Source organism: Protopterus annectens, chromosome 8.part0 (genome assembly GCF_019279795.1).
Source record: "Protopterus annectens isolate FY-2018-M chromosome 8.part0, PAN1.0, whole genome shotgun sequence".
Classification (NCBI taxonomy): Eukaryota; Metazoa; Chordata; order Ceratodontiformes; family Protopteridae; genus Protopterus; species Protopterus annectens.
The window spans coordinates 1,827,128,213-1,827,143,350 of NC_056741.1; positions in this window are offsets into that span (position 1 = coordinate 1,827,128,213).

Genomic DNA, 15,138 nt, shown 5'->3' on the forward strand with positions numbered 1-15,138 from the left:
TTGAGTTTCTGCTTACCATCTTCTACAACCACTATGGTTGTTTCTGATAAAGAATTCCTAAATGCTAAAGAACAGATTTATCTGGTGTATCTAATGTAAATACTATCCAAATGAAAGGTACCTCTGCATGTCACCACTGTAAACAGTGCAGATACATTAGTAATTCCTCTTCACTTCATTTTACACATATAAACAGGACACGTTGGTCTAGAAACTATTGCACCTGCCACAGTGAAATGGTGGTGTACATAGCTCAGTGCTTGTCATGTCCAAGCTATTATGTAGGAATGACTACAAGATGTCTTAAAAAAGAATTAGTGAGCACATTTTAGCCATAAAGAAAAAAGACGTGACTAATGCATTAGGCAAGCATTCAACTATATGTAACAACTTCAAAAAAATTATTTTTTCTGTTTTAGACAGTGTCTCCCAAAGACTTTTTATGGGAGACAATAAAGTTATGTTAGAATGCAAAGAATCTCTATGGCAGGTATATCTAGGAGCGGATCAAGCTCCTGGATTAAATGAATTAATCAATATAAAATGCTTTTTACAAATGAAATGAATTTGATTTTATGTTATTTTTATATGTTTTATATTAATTGTTAAACATTAGAGTATTTTTTGTACTTTTATACAAAAAGATATATAAGATACATACAAATATCATATATTTTAAGATATTAATCAATTACTGACATCATTGAACATGTGATCATTGTTTTATTATAAAAAGTGTCTCTGGGTTTGGGTGAGTTTTTTCTGATGAAGTTCACGTTAAATAAAGTGAATGAAAGCGCTAGAGTTTGGTGTTCCATACTTCATTTCGTTATTCTGAACTATTCCTGAAAGTGTTTTTTCCTGTTATTCAGTTGTGTGGTTTCCTTCATTTTTCTAAATATATATATATACATATATATATATATATATATATATATATATATATATATATATATATATATAAAATAGAGAGAGAAGAACTGTTTATGTGAGAATTAGCCTGAGTCTATACAGTATTTGTATTGGTGCTTTCCACTATTATTTATTGACATTTGTTAACCGGGTTTGTCCAACTGGGCTTGTGACCCATTTTCAGTGGAGACCCGAGGAGAAAAGCTCCAGTAATACATTTTAAAACAAGTACAATTTTAAACAATATTGATATAATAGCAGTTATAGCAAAACAATTCACATATGTTGGGATACATGCATAAAGTTAAAGTTGCATTAAAAAGAAGCTAATTAACAATTTTACATTGATATAGTTCAATAGGTCAACAATGAACATTTTTTGTTTGTATAAAATTGTGCAAATGTACAATAGACACATTGGAGAGAGAGGTGTAATGAGGTACTAAGTATGGTCCTTTTGAGGGTACATAAAGGGAAGGAAGACTAGGTAGGGTCATGGCAAGGGCAGGTTCTGGAATTGAGAAAATAAGGAACTATTTCTTACTTATTTTTGACTACGCTAGATGGGGCAAACCTCAAAATCTTGACACAGGCTGAAGTCAACACATTTCCCCTGAGATGCATGCTGCATACCTAATATTATTTCAAGGAGTTCCATAGCATAAAACAATAAAGATATAAAATAAAGTGAGTGGTAGTGATAGTTAACTCAGAACTAAGAGAAACAAAGGAGTTAGGAAGCAAACAAGTACCAGGTTGGGAGCTAAAAGGAGTCAGGGAGAAGAAAAATGCAAACTGGACAAATGGTCGAGGAATTAAAACATGTGCAAGAATTAATAACTTTTGAGATAATATGGCAGAAGATGCTTGAAATGAAGCACACATTGCATGAAAACTTGGCCTCACAGGAAATGACAATTTCAAAGGTGACTGACAGCCTATATTAAAATTATAGCAGTAATCTAGGATTTGCTTGCTGAAAATGGGGAACCTTAGGCATGACCTGAATTGGTAGAGGCATGGGTTGACTATCTTAAAGTAAAAACAGTTGGCTTAGAGATTCAGGTACAAAAATTTGAAGATAATGGGCTAACATGAGGAGTGGAATGGAGAAGTGGTTTCAGCCCAGACATTAGTGGTAGTTTAGTAGTTTATTGGCCATTTTGGGCCAATTTCTATCTCTTTCATTTCCCTGCTATAAATACCACATTTGCCAGGTTTTGCATGCCAGGTAGCGCCGGTTAGCTAGGGTAAAACTATTCCTGGCTCCACAAAGTCTCAATGTTTCCCTTGGAACTAGACAAACTTTTAACTTAAGCTCTCAAGCCATTCATTTCTCAGCCCAGCACTTGCTCAAAACTCATAGCAAGCACTTATAAACCCTAGCACTAGACCCTCCTGTACTGTACAGAAGGACAAGGCTCTCTATTCATCCTAAACAGCCATCCAGTAAAACAATTCACTGTACCTGTCCAAAGGGCAGTTTCAGGTGTACTCTCAAGTCCAATTGGTGAATCTGGGCATTTTGAGGCAATGTTACAACTGCCTCATGTACACAGACATAAAGGTCCTACCAAACACCCTAACATTGGGTGATTTCAATTACCCAAACATTAACTGGGAGAACTACTCAAGTACTAACTCCCTTGCCCAACATTTCCTAGAATTTATAAACTCAAATGCCTTGGTTCAAATGGTCAACACTCCCACCAGAGGTGACAACATATTGGACCTGGTCATCACCAACATGGATGACCGGTGTTCCACACCGGAGGTCAACCCCTCACTGGTTAGATTTGGCCATAAACAAATCACTTTGGATATCCACATTCTGCCCCCACCCCCGGACAAGGAAACCACCACAAAAAACTTTTCAAAAGCAAACTTCACGTTACTTAAGACCGAGGTGGAAAGTTTCAAAGTCCCCATGCTGAAAGATAACGCTGTTCAAGCTGCAAAATCCTTTACAAATGCATTCTACAGGCACCTACAAGAATGCCATCCCTAACAAAACCAAGACTCACTCCTCCAAGAAAAGGAAACCAGTCTGGTGGACTCCTGCCATAAACAAGCTATACAATAGAAGGAGGAAACTAGTACAGAAAGGAGTATAAAGGAGTAAAATCCCAAGTTGGGGAGACATCCCTGATCAGTAACAGCAAGAAACTATGATCCCTCATAAAATCATCCAAGGCAAGCTTCGAAAGAACAATTGCCAAGGACTCCAAAGATAACCACAAGGCATTCTTTAGCTATGTCAAGAATCTAAGTGGCAATGCTCAGATCTGCTCGGAGTTAGTACAGAATGGCACAAAATACACTGAACCGACCGATATTGCCAACATCCTGGCAAACAGGTTCAGCTCAAACTTCACCCCCCTCTCACTCCCAAAGGGGCCCATAACCATACCAGAAGAATGTAAAGTCCCTGAAATAACAGACACTCAGGTTAAAACAGCCCTCATCAAGGTCAAAAACACAGCATCAATGGGAGTGGACAGTGTCCCAGGCTGCATCCTACACGAGTTCAAAGATGAACTAATCCCTCACCTAAACACACTGTTCAAACTCAGCCTCTCCACAGGCTACGTACCCATAGAGTGGCACACAGCAATGGTTATTCCGCTCCACAAAGGTGGAGCCACAACAGACCTGAGGAACTATCACCCTATAAGACTGACTAGCTTGGTCTGCAAGGCTATGGAGCGCATCATCATGGAACGCATTAACAGAGACATTGGGAACCTCCAAACACTGGACCCTACCCAGTTCAGCTTTGTTAAGGGCAGATCATGCCTCTTAAACCTGGTGGACTTCTTTGAGACAGTTACCAAAGCTATAGACATGGGAAAGGTGGTACACACAGCCTACCTAGACCACGCAAAGGCCTTTGACACCATTCCCCCTTTCTGGTATTATAGACAAGCTCACCAGCCTAAACGTAAACCCCTATGTCACAAGATGGGTTGCCAACTGGCTCATGGACAGAACCCACATGGTGAGAGTTGTGGGAGGTAGGTCCGACTCTAAACCGGTTACAAGTGGCGTTCCCCAGGGCTCGGTCCTAGGACCCCTCCTCTTCGGCATATACTTCTCAGAGGTACAGGCAAGCACAGGAGGACTATGGTGACCAAATTCACAGACGACTGCAAACTAGGGGCTATAATTGACTCTCTGGCTGACACAGACATCCTCCAAAAGGGTCTCACTGAGATGGATACCTGGTGTCAAAATCATGGCCTCAAGCTAAATGCCAAAAAGTGCATAGTCATCCCCTTTGAAAAATCAAAGTACCCACAAACTACCACATAGGTGGTAGTCCACTAAATACGGAAGACATAATAAGGGATCTGGGGAACAAGTAGATAGTAATCTCACCTTTGATAATCACATTGCCAAAGTGGTTAGAAAATCCTTCTACATGGCCCACCTAATCACAAAAGGGTTCACATCCAGATCAAAAGAGGTCATTGTGCCACTCTACTCATCACTCATCAGACCCATCATAGAGTGCAGCATCCCATTTGGGATATACCTTACAAGACACCTGCAACAGCTGGAAAGACCATGGAAGTACCTCACCAAGAGGATCACTGGCCTCCAATAGATGCCCTATACAGCTCGACTGAAGAAACTCCAGTTGTACTCGGTTGCATACCGCCTACTCAGAGGTGATCTCTGCCTGACATACAAGGCCATGTCCAACCCAGAATTGATGGACATGCTGCACCTAAAGAAATCCTTATCCACTCGAGCCACATGTTCTAGGGATCTAAACCTCACCACAACAATAAATAGGATGTGCTGGAGGGATAGATTCCTGTCCCAGAGACTTCCCATGCTTTGGAACAAGATTCCACTCTACATTAGGCAGAGCTCCTTGCTAACACTCTTCAAAAGAAACCTTGACGAGTGGATGGGAAACAGAAAGTTTACCCCGGGGATCACTTCAGTGGCTCTGCTGGACAGAGGCACAAGGAACTAATCTAAGGGGGGGGGGTGAAAGCCAACACATTCTGGCTAGGCTTATAAATGCCTTTGGGCAGATAGCCTAGTACCTACCTATGAACATCCTAGTAGAGCAGAACCTGAGTGAATGAGCCCTTAGAACCTCTTGGCAGCAAGGGAATAAAGTTAAAATAAAAGCCTGCTCTCTCATCATCTGTTTTTAGACATATGTCATGAAGGAGAGAATAGTAATGGAACTTTGGAAACCAGGCAAAAAGTTAAAGCTGGGAAATGAACAGGTGTACATAGATCATGACTACTCCTATGAGAAAGAATGCATTTGTTCCAGTCATTAAAGCATGTAAAGAAAGAGGGCTAAGGTGGAGACCTATTTACCCTACCACTATGAGAATATTCATACAGGATAAAAACTGGACGCAACCACCACGATATGATAAAACCAGTGTTTAATATTAAACTGAAACAGAATAAGTGCTTTCACATGCTACACAGGTATGCTTCTTCAGATTTCAAAAACTCATTGTATCAACCACATTTAAATACTAGCCATTAAACAGTATAACTACTTGATTAATTGCTTAATTGATTAATTAATTAATTAAACAGAATAATATTCTAATCCTAACTTAAAATCAGAATAAAAGCATGTGTCACATATATATAGTGTAAATATAAATTATTATACAGGATGTATACAAAAATATATAAAGTCAAATAAAATGTATAAATAAATATATATAACATAACTTCATCAGTATAAGTCATAATATTTATAACCTAATACATATAGAACTTCACTAGAGATGTTCAGTAACAACATTTAAAAGATAAACAAATAAGGCTCTATTAAAAATGTGTATAAGTGTATCATGAAATATATGTGCACGTATATATTAGAGATACTTATTCTACTCAAAGTACTTATATAAACATGTATAGGCATATGTAAGGGTATGTTAAAATGTATATGTTGTTCTCTCTATTCAACACTATCCACAGAAAAAAATATAAATAAATAGATGAAACATGTTAGCAGAGCATTCATGATGACACCCTGCATTATAACACACTCACTGTGATGTCAATGAGAAAAATATAAACTAAAAAAACTGACTCATATCCAAAAACTACTACAAAGTAAAAATATATAATAATATTCCACCTGTGTATTCCTAAACCAAAGCATATAAGATTTTTATGTAGGTTTTTGACATATCGAACCCTTGTGGTTCGTTCTTTCTTATATCATTCATAAATTTTTATCTGATTTTAAGTTAGGATTATAGAAGCAAAGCTGTCTATAAATGGCCAAGAGCAAATCCTGACTCCTCTTTGAAACGGAACACACACAGTAAAACAACCAAAAAAAGAGAGAACATAAAACCTAAAAGAGTTAGTAAAAAATAGGGCAATAAAGGGAAGGGGTGTGATCACAGTTTATAATATTAATATAATTCAATTAAACGAAAGAAGCAGTATCGAAAAATAATGGAGGAGAGGGGGAAGGATTTTAGCACTCATACACAATGAAAAATTGCAGAAGACAAAAACCAATGAATTAGAAACCAAAAGAACTGAAAGTAGATAAGATAGAAAAGCTACCTTGGAAAGAATAGGGAGGGGTCACAGTGAATAGGGGTGACATGCAAGGGAGGAAAGGTACAGCAGGAAAGTCTTAAAACAAAAAGATCAGAAATAAAAGCCATAAACATGTTTGAGAGACCTTGAGACACAGTGTGTACTGTCATGGCTATGGAGGGAACTGGAATTTATAAACTTGTACATAGTTAATACGTTTTTGAGAGCGGCATCACTGAAGACAAGGGGGACATAAAAATAATTACTTCAAGGAGACTTCCAAGATGGCTGCACATTTATGAACATCTTCATTTCAGCAGGGAGTGGGGTAGGTTGGCAGACTTTAAGGATCCTATGCGGGATGCACTGTCAGAGATGCTGGGTGGGTGGATTGGTGTGATGAGGGAGATGATTTTTCTGAGCTATGATACAGAATCACAACTGCCAAAACATGGTAAGGTCTTGCTGTGTTTAATTATAGTGGCTGCCAAAAAAGCAATTATTAGAAAATGGGAATCAAAATCTAAACCAATTATATTAGAAGCAGTGAATATAGTAACAAAGATAAAACAACTGGAAATGGGATCTTTAGAAAAGAGTAGGAGCAAACTACAAATGGGAACTGTGGAAACAATACATACAGGAGAGGAATGAGGTTTAAAAGAAGGTAGGACTTAAATTAGCTATGTAATGTTTGAAAATGATTGGGTAGATTATAAGTGATATATAATGTTTGCAACTGGGAGTGTATCAGTATGGTTTGTGATGTAAAATGCTTGAAACTAGGACTGTGTCGATGTGGCTTGTTTTCATTTATATAAATGTATGATTGGTTATGTCATAAGTTATGGTTTAATAATGATGTTTCTTGTTTAAAAAAGGGGTCAGGAATTTAATGTTGCTCAGGTTATATGATATATAGCAATATATGTGAAGTATAATGTTTGTTATTTTTGTATAAATTTAAATTTTCCTGTGTCACAAGTGATAATTCAATAAAGGGATTTTAAAAATCTTAATTTCAACTCTCACAGTGTGAAAAAGAAACTGAGAAATAATTACTACTTTTAGTAAATTTATTTACTGCTAGTAAGTACACTGTCTGGATGCCAGCAAAGAAGAAAACTTAGAGAGCCTGAAAGAAAATTAGCTATAAAAGGTGGACATAAAACACTGACTAGAAGAATCCTGCAACTGTTCAGAAAAAAATCAGTTCTAGCTCCAGCTTTGGTGCAAGACATGGCTTTCAGTAATCTACAGGAAAAAAGAAATCAAATGTCCTCAGAGCTGATTAAAATAAATAAAACACTGAAGGAGTATAAAATAACAAAAGGCTGGAAAATGGAAAGAGACTTAAACAGATATTCAGATACTGTAAAAACTGCAAAAATCAGAGGTCTAAAGGAAGAGCAGGCTGTCTTGAGTATGATTGTTTAAGAAGAAATGTTTAAAAAACTGTAGAGTAAGAGGACAGAGTACACAGGGAAAACCTGAGAGAGATTTTTTGTTGTACCAAAGAAACTGGAGGGAAAGGACTGTATTAATTTTATTAAAGCACAGATAAGCAATTGGACTGATATTCTACAACATGATTCATTAACTGAAAAGGGCACATCATGTGTTTGCTCCAAACTTGGCCATGATAAAACAGCCAATATCTGTATTAGTAAAGATGCAATCATACCAGCAGAAAGAGTTGTTTCTGATAAAAGTGGCAGAAGGGCAAAGTATTAAAAATTGGAGACAGTAGAGTGCTTGCAGAAAATTATTATTTATTGTTCTCCAGGCAGAAGAGAAGCAAATTTATTTATGTGATCAGGGAATGTTGAGAAACAGGTGTTAGATTCAAGCTGCTATATCCAGCTGTCTTCAGAATGAGGATCAAAGTCATTTTTGATGCAGAACAGGGTAAGGAAGAAATACAAAAGTTTACCCAACAAAAAGTGATTCATCATACAGAAGAGAACTTTGCTTTTTATCCTTCTGATAATAAAGCTCAATAGAGACTTTGCTTTTCATTCTTCTGATAATAAAGGTCATAGAGAGAGTTGCCAGTGTAACTTTTTCAAAATTTCTAAAGGAAAATGACTGAGACACAGAAAAAAGCACAGACATTGATTAGAAGTTAGGGGTACCTTGAACTTGAACTGGAGTCTGGGGAGGGAGATGGAGATGAACAGGAAGAAAACCATCAACAATGAAATTTGTGAATAAAGCAAAGAATCAATGTGAAATGAGGCTGCACAAGAAAAAGTAGAACGACTAGACTTTTGTTGACTTTGTTAAACTTTGAGGGGAATGAAAAGTATATGCCCCACTTTATGCTATTAATGTTTGGAAGGGACACTAAGGGGAAGTGAAGAAAGGGGAAAAGGTAACCAAGTGAAACAATTTCTGTTCTTAACAGTATTTATATAAACATTTTATGACATTGCATGCTGCATAGTACAGAAGTTTCAGCTACTGCTGTATGTGATAAAGATACTAAAAGTAAAAAGTGCCTTTTTCTTTTACTTTTTATTTTTAAAAAAATGTAGGCATTACAATGTACAAACAGAAGAAAGGCTGGAAAACAGCATGTTTAAGTTTAGTGGGTTGTAATTTGGGGTTGTAGAGATGGGGGATGGGGTGTAAAAGTGCACAGATCATAATATATGTAGGGGTGACATATTTTCCCTTTACTTTTGCATAGGTGAATGTCTAGAAGTGGTTGGCTTAATCTTGTAAGTTTTTAGTGTAAGCAATAAATAAGAGAACACTGAGTGTAATGAAAAGTTTTCCTTTAGCAAATAAATGTTTAGTGTGAGTTGATAAGTCTGCAGCAAAAGGCAGGTGTGTATTTTGTTCTTTTGTTTCTATGCAGGCAGGCTGACTACAGGTCCAGGGTGTGCACACTTATGCAACCAGCGTATTGTACGTTTTTCTATTTTTTATATCTTTTCCCCTAACAGATTTGTTTTTTTTTTTCAATTGAATTGTACAGGTTAAAAGGTCACATTAAAGGTGGAAAATTTTTGAAATGATTTATTGTAGTCTCATTTTTTTATATCACAAAAATCTGGCATTTTAACAGGTCTATATTATAAGATTGCTGGTTGAAAACATCGAACAACATATGGTCGACACCATATGGTCGTTGTCTTCAAATGTCGACCTTATAAAAACACCAAAAAAAAGAAAAAAATGCCTAACGGTTTTAAAAAGGGAGACAAGCCCCCCTGCACCCCCACACCCCCACTACTTAAATATATCCACTCTGAGACCACACTACATTGCAGTAAATGGAAATCTCCCCTTACGGAGATTTCCGTTTGCACGCTTGAGATTCTGAGCATTCGATATTCTCATATCGACAATGTCAGATTCAACATTGTCGGCTTTCGAGAATATAATATAGACTCATTTTAACAGGGGTCTGTAAACTTTTTATATCCACTGTAATGCCTTTGTGTGCAGCTATCAATTTGGGACATTTGTTTCTGTTAGGAGGGTTAACTTCATTACTTGAAGATGTGCATAGTTTTGTGTGCTTGCTTTCAGTTAAGAGGCTATGGGGGTGTTCTGTGTTTTTTTTTTTGAGAGTTTTCATTAAAACAAAGTCTTGTAAAATGTGACATAGGTTCAAATGGAAATGACAAGAAACAACTGTCTAAAAGATCAACCTGTCAGAAATTAATGGGTGCACATAACACAAATCTGAAAATAGACATTTAAAAAAGTTGTCATATAATAGATGGGAATAACAACTTTGTATCATAATGGCAACACTATCCATATCATTTTGGATTATGGTCTCACAGATACAGACAAAAAGGAAAGACTATTTAATTATATTAAGAAATGCAGAGTGCAAATAGTAATGCAACAGGAGATACATTTGGAAATAAATGAGCATGCAAATTTGATAAAGAAAGGATTTCAGAAGGGATATTCAGCAGATTATCAGATACAAGGGAAAAGGGGAGTACTTACACTAATTGTTAGAAGAGCTCCAATAGTTACTGAAGAGTGAAAAAAAGATGAGAATGGTAGACTTGTGGTAGTAAGGGGCTACTTTTACACTGGTATGTATTTATATTTCATCTAAAACTGCTATTATGATGCTTAAAAATTTCTGGGAGAGATAATCAGCTTTCAACAGGGAATATTACTTATTGGCAGGGACTCAGTGTCACTTTGCAACAGTGAGGATGTATCTGGGGATCTAGAAGGGAAATATAACAAAAGAGGGTACATTTCTGAAGACATTTATTAAAATATTTGGTTTAGAAGATGTAAATTCAGTAGTAGGAACTTGGACAGCATTTACAAAGCATTCCCCTAGGTACAATAACTGGGCTACACTAGACAGAATTTATATTTCACAGGAACATGTGCAGTTAATTGAATGCATCAAAGTGCATCCAATAATTATTTCACATCATGTGCCAACAACAATGGCGACAAACATGCAGGTAATAAAATAAAAATGAGACACTAGTGCTTCCTCATCTACCTGTTAAAAAGAAAGGAATTTAAAAAATGCCTAGAAAAGTAGCTGGAAATCTGGTAACAAAATTGATAAGTGAAGTGTAGGTTTTAGACTAAACACTGGATCTAATGCTTTCAATTTTCATTCTATCCTCAACTGATAGGCTCAGATCTGATCCTCATATCTGACTCGGCAATTACTAAAGCTCGTGGGAACCAAAAAACCCTTGAGCATCTCCCTTACCCATAATGCACCAACCATAAGTTACCTCAGATCTCATTTGCTGATTTTCGCAAACGTGGTTGCAATAGATCTTAAGCCTCATCACTTACTTTTCAGATAAGTTAAACTTTTTTTATCATATTTTTCTGCCTTTATTGTTCCCTTACCCTCGTAAAGTTAGTATAGCTATTTTTATTATTTTTTAGTTGATTGAAATTTCTCCTATTTTTCTTATTCAGTAGAGTAATCTACTATACCATTGTTGGTATTCACTGTTCTCTTGCTACTTGTTATAGTAACCTTAATTACTATTGTTGGTAATTGTTATTTCTCCCTTTTTATTAATTTTCTACTACAAAAAAGAATTAAAATTTATTTATATAAAGCTTCCTTCATTCTTCTCCCATTTCTCTTCATCATTACTATGGCAGAGAAAGGGCTTTCTGGTTTCAAAAAATGTTCCAAGTGTGGACATAAAATGGCTATGTTGGGCACTCAGTCTCTGTGTCTATTGTTTGGGCCCTCTACATCTTCAAGAACAATGTTCTATTTGCAGTAATTTTAATCCATGCATTTTGGTGGATAGAAAAAACAAGTTAATAATAACAAGTTTGTTACTGTCTTCATTCAGAAAGGCTATTGTAGGGGCTCAAACTCCCAAGAAAAAATCCAAGGAGTTGAAATCTCCTACTCCAGCTGCTTTCTCAGCTCCACCCTCCGAGCCTTCCAGGAAGGAATCAAAATTGGATCTAAGTAGGTCTCATAACCTTTCCCCCTCAAATCTAAAGAGAAAGAGATTGTCGGATCCGATACTCTCAGATCAGAAGAAATTGTTGGACCTGATACCCTTGGATCCTACTAAGAAACTATTGGATCCTACAACTCAAGATCCTATGCCTTTACCCAGGACCTGGTATTCTCCATCAGTAGATCCTGCTCCTTCTAGGCTGCATTCTTGTATCCTAGAGAGGAGCCATACAAAATATTCTTTGCTAGCATCATCTCTATCATCTAGAGGTTTAACTGAAGAAGATGTGGATCAGATGACAAGGAAATTTCTCTCAGCTCAGTTCCAGAAGGGTGTCTTACTGGTGCCAACCAGCTCAGATTAGGCAGGCCATCTGTTGTCCACTCCACCATCTCAAACCCTCCTCTGATTCTTTTGGTTGTTTCAAAGACCAGGAACTGGATCTTCTGGGTCCATGAGGCTTGGATTTGAGGATTACCTTATCATCATATCTGAAGTTGATTCTGAGCACCTTGGCTCCAATTATTTTGGATCCAGAGGACTCTTGGAGTCAAAGCCTCCATGTCAGATTCGAGGCACAGTTTGGCATTGGATAGCTTGGCTCCAACTTCCCCCTCCACGATGCTGCTTTCAAGGAGGGAGGATTTAACAGTGTGGAAGCCTGTTTTTTTGGCTCTGTGATCTTCTCTCTCTCAGGAGCAGTCAGCCTTTGAGGTTGTGAAGAGGGTTTTCTCTACTACACCAAGATTGATGGAGCCTACCCCCTCGGATTTCCAATCTACCCAGGTGCCTTTGCTCCTAGAGCCTTGCCATTTGATGCCCCATGGACAGTCAGCTCGAGACCTCCAGATTACCCAGCAAGGTATTACAGTCTCTTCTGACACCTCCCTGGAACAACCCACTAAGGAGGTCCATGGAAAGAGGAAGTGTAAGAGGAGGCACATGGACTCTCCACAAGAGTCAGTCACTGAGGAGACAGACTTTGATTAATGTGAAGGGTCCCCATGATCACCTCCAGAAGTTGTGTCATTTGGAGATATCCTCAAGATCCTAAAACAGAGAGGCGGTTGGACCCCAAGCACCCCTTCAGCTGAGAAGTCAATTTTTTTTTAGGTGTTTTTAACTGGCCAGTCTACCTCCTGGGTTCTTCCACCTGCTGACAACCTAATTGATTTGGTTGCTTGGTGGGTATGGAAGGAACCAGACACAAATGAACAGATACCCATGAGACCAGACAAAATTCTAGCACCACCTTCAGGAAGGAATTTTGGGCTAGAGGGGTGCCTGTGGATGCCATGGTCATGGTGGCAGCCACCAAAAAGGAACTTGCTGAACAGAATTCCCCTGTTCTTCCCCGTAACAGGGAGTCTAGGGTGATGGACAGGCTTGGAAAGCATGTCTATCCATCAGTGACTTTTCCCCTTAGATCTTTGAATAATTTGGCACATTCAACTTGGTTGCAAAGGATTTGATCAAGGAACTTTCAAATTCCCTTTCAGGGTCCATTCTTGAAGAGGTCCAGTCATCTGTGGCTTCTCAGTTGGCTACCCTACAATCTATTTTGCATTCATCATTGAAGCTAATTTTGCATGCAGTCAAAGGCACCCCAAGGGCAGCAGGTTCAGGCGTTTCCAGTAGGAGGCATGCCTGGATGTGCTTATGTGATTTTGCAGAGACCTTCAAGTCATCATTCATCAATGCTCCATTTAACGGCACTTCTTTATTCAGACCCATGGTGAAGGACACTTTATACAACTGTGAGAAGGATGGAAAGACATGTTTTTCGACCCCTCAAAGATCCTTTTCAAGGAATCAATGAGACAGGTGGAAGATGTAGTTCAGGAAGTCCCAGGGTCCTTTCCAGCACACACATATGGAGGAAATTCCACTAAGGGCAGAGGGGGATTCTAACAGTCAATGCCTTCCTTTCAGTAGAGGAGGCTCCCAACACCAGGTGTCCTGAGATTCTTTCTCTGATAGACCCTTGCAGGACAGCTGGGTTCAGATGATTATATTAAGAAGTGATATAATACCCCTTTTTCCCTTCCACCTCCAAACCCAAGGAAAATCCCAGATCTTCCACCCAGTCAGAGAAAATAAGCAGAAATTCAAAAGCCGTTAGAGAAAAGAGTCATCCAAGAGGTCCCGCCAGACCAGATGGAAACTGGAACTTAGTCAAGGTTCTTTTTAGTGTCAAGAAACCAGGGGACTGGAGACCAATTTTAGATTTTAGTAACTTGAACAAATCAGTTTGACACACAAAAATTTGGATGGTCACGGTTCAGTCCTTTCTTCTATCTCTGGGCAAAGACGACTGGATGTGCTCTATAGATCTATAGGATGTGTATTATCACATTAAGATGAACGGGCAATCCAGAAGGGTTTTACACTTCTGACTGGGAGCCAGTCACTACCAGTTCAGAGCTCTGCCCTTTGGCCTCACCATAGGCCCCAGGGTGTTTACCAAATGTATGGCAGTAGTTGCAAGTCTCTTGAGATTACAGGGATTCTGGGTGTTTATGTATCTAGACGACTGGCTTCTTACCACCTCGACCTGGTATCTGTTGATAAGGACAAGGAATCAGGTTTTCCAGACTTGAAGTCATCTAAGGATAACCATAAATTACGACAAGTGTCATCTACAACTGATTAAAAATTTGGAATTCATAGACTACAGGTCAAAAATATAATCTGCAGTACTAAGATTACAGCCCAGTTGGTCCTTCAAGCCCTAGGATCAATGGCAGCGGTGATAACCTTAGTACCTTTAGCCAGTTTTTATATGAAGATTCTCCAATGGATGATAACACAATGGTTGATACTTTACTAACATACGTTGACTCTCATATGAATCACTCAGACATGCAGAAAGATCTCAGGTGATGGATTCAATCAGATCAGGTTCTACAAGCCCTTCCATTCATTCCTCTCAGCCCAAGGCCACAGTGACCATAGATGCTTCACAGATGGGGTGGGGGAGCATTTTCTTGGCAAGACAGTCCAAGACACTTGGTCTGCCAAAGAGGCCAATTTGCATATTAATGTCCTAGAGATGAGAGCAGTGATTTTTACATTGCACACCTTCCAAAATGCTCTCTCTTTTGGGGATGATTGCATTTCAAATGGACAATATGTCAGTAGTTTGGTTCATAAATAAACAAGAATGGACCGGATCATTCCTCTTGCTTTGAGAAGTGCTCAGTGTGTGGCAATGGGTGATCTCATCCAACTGCTTTCT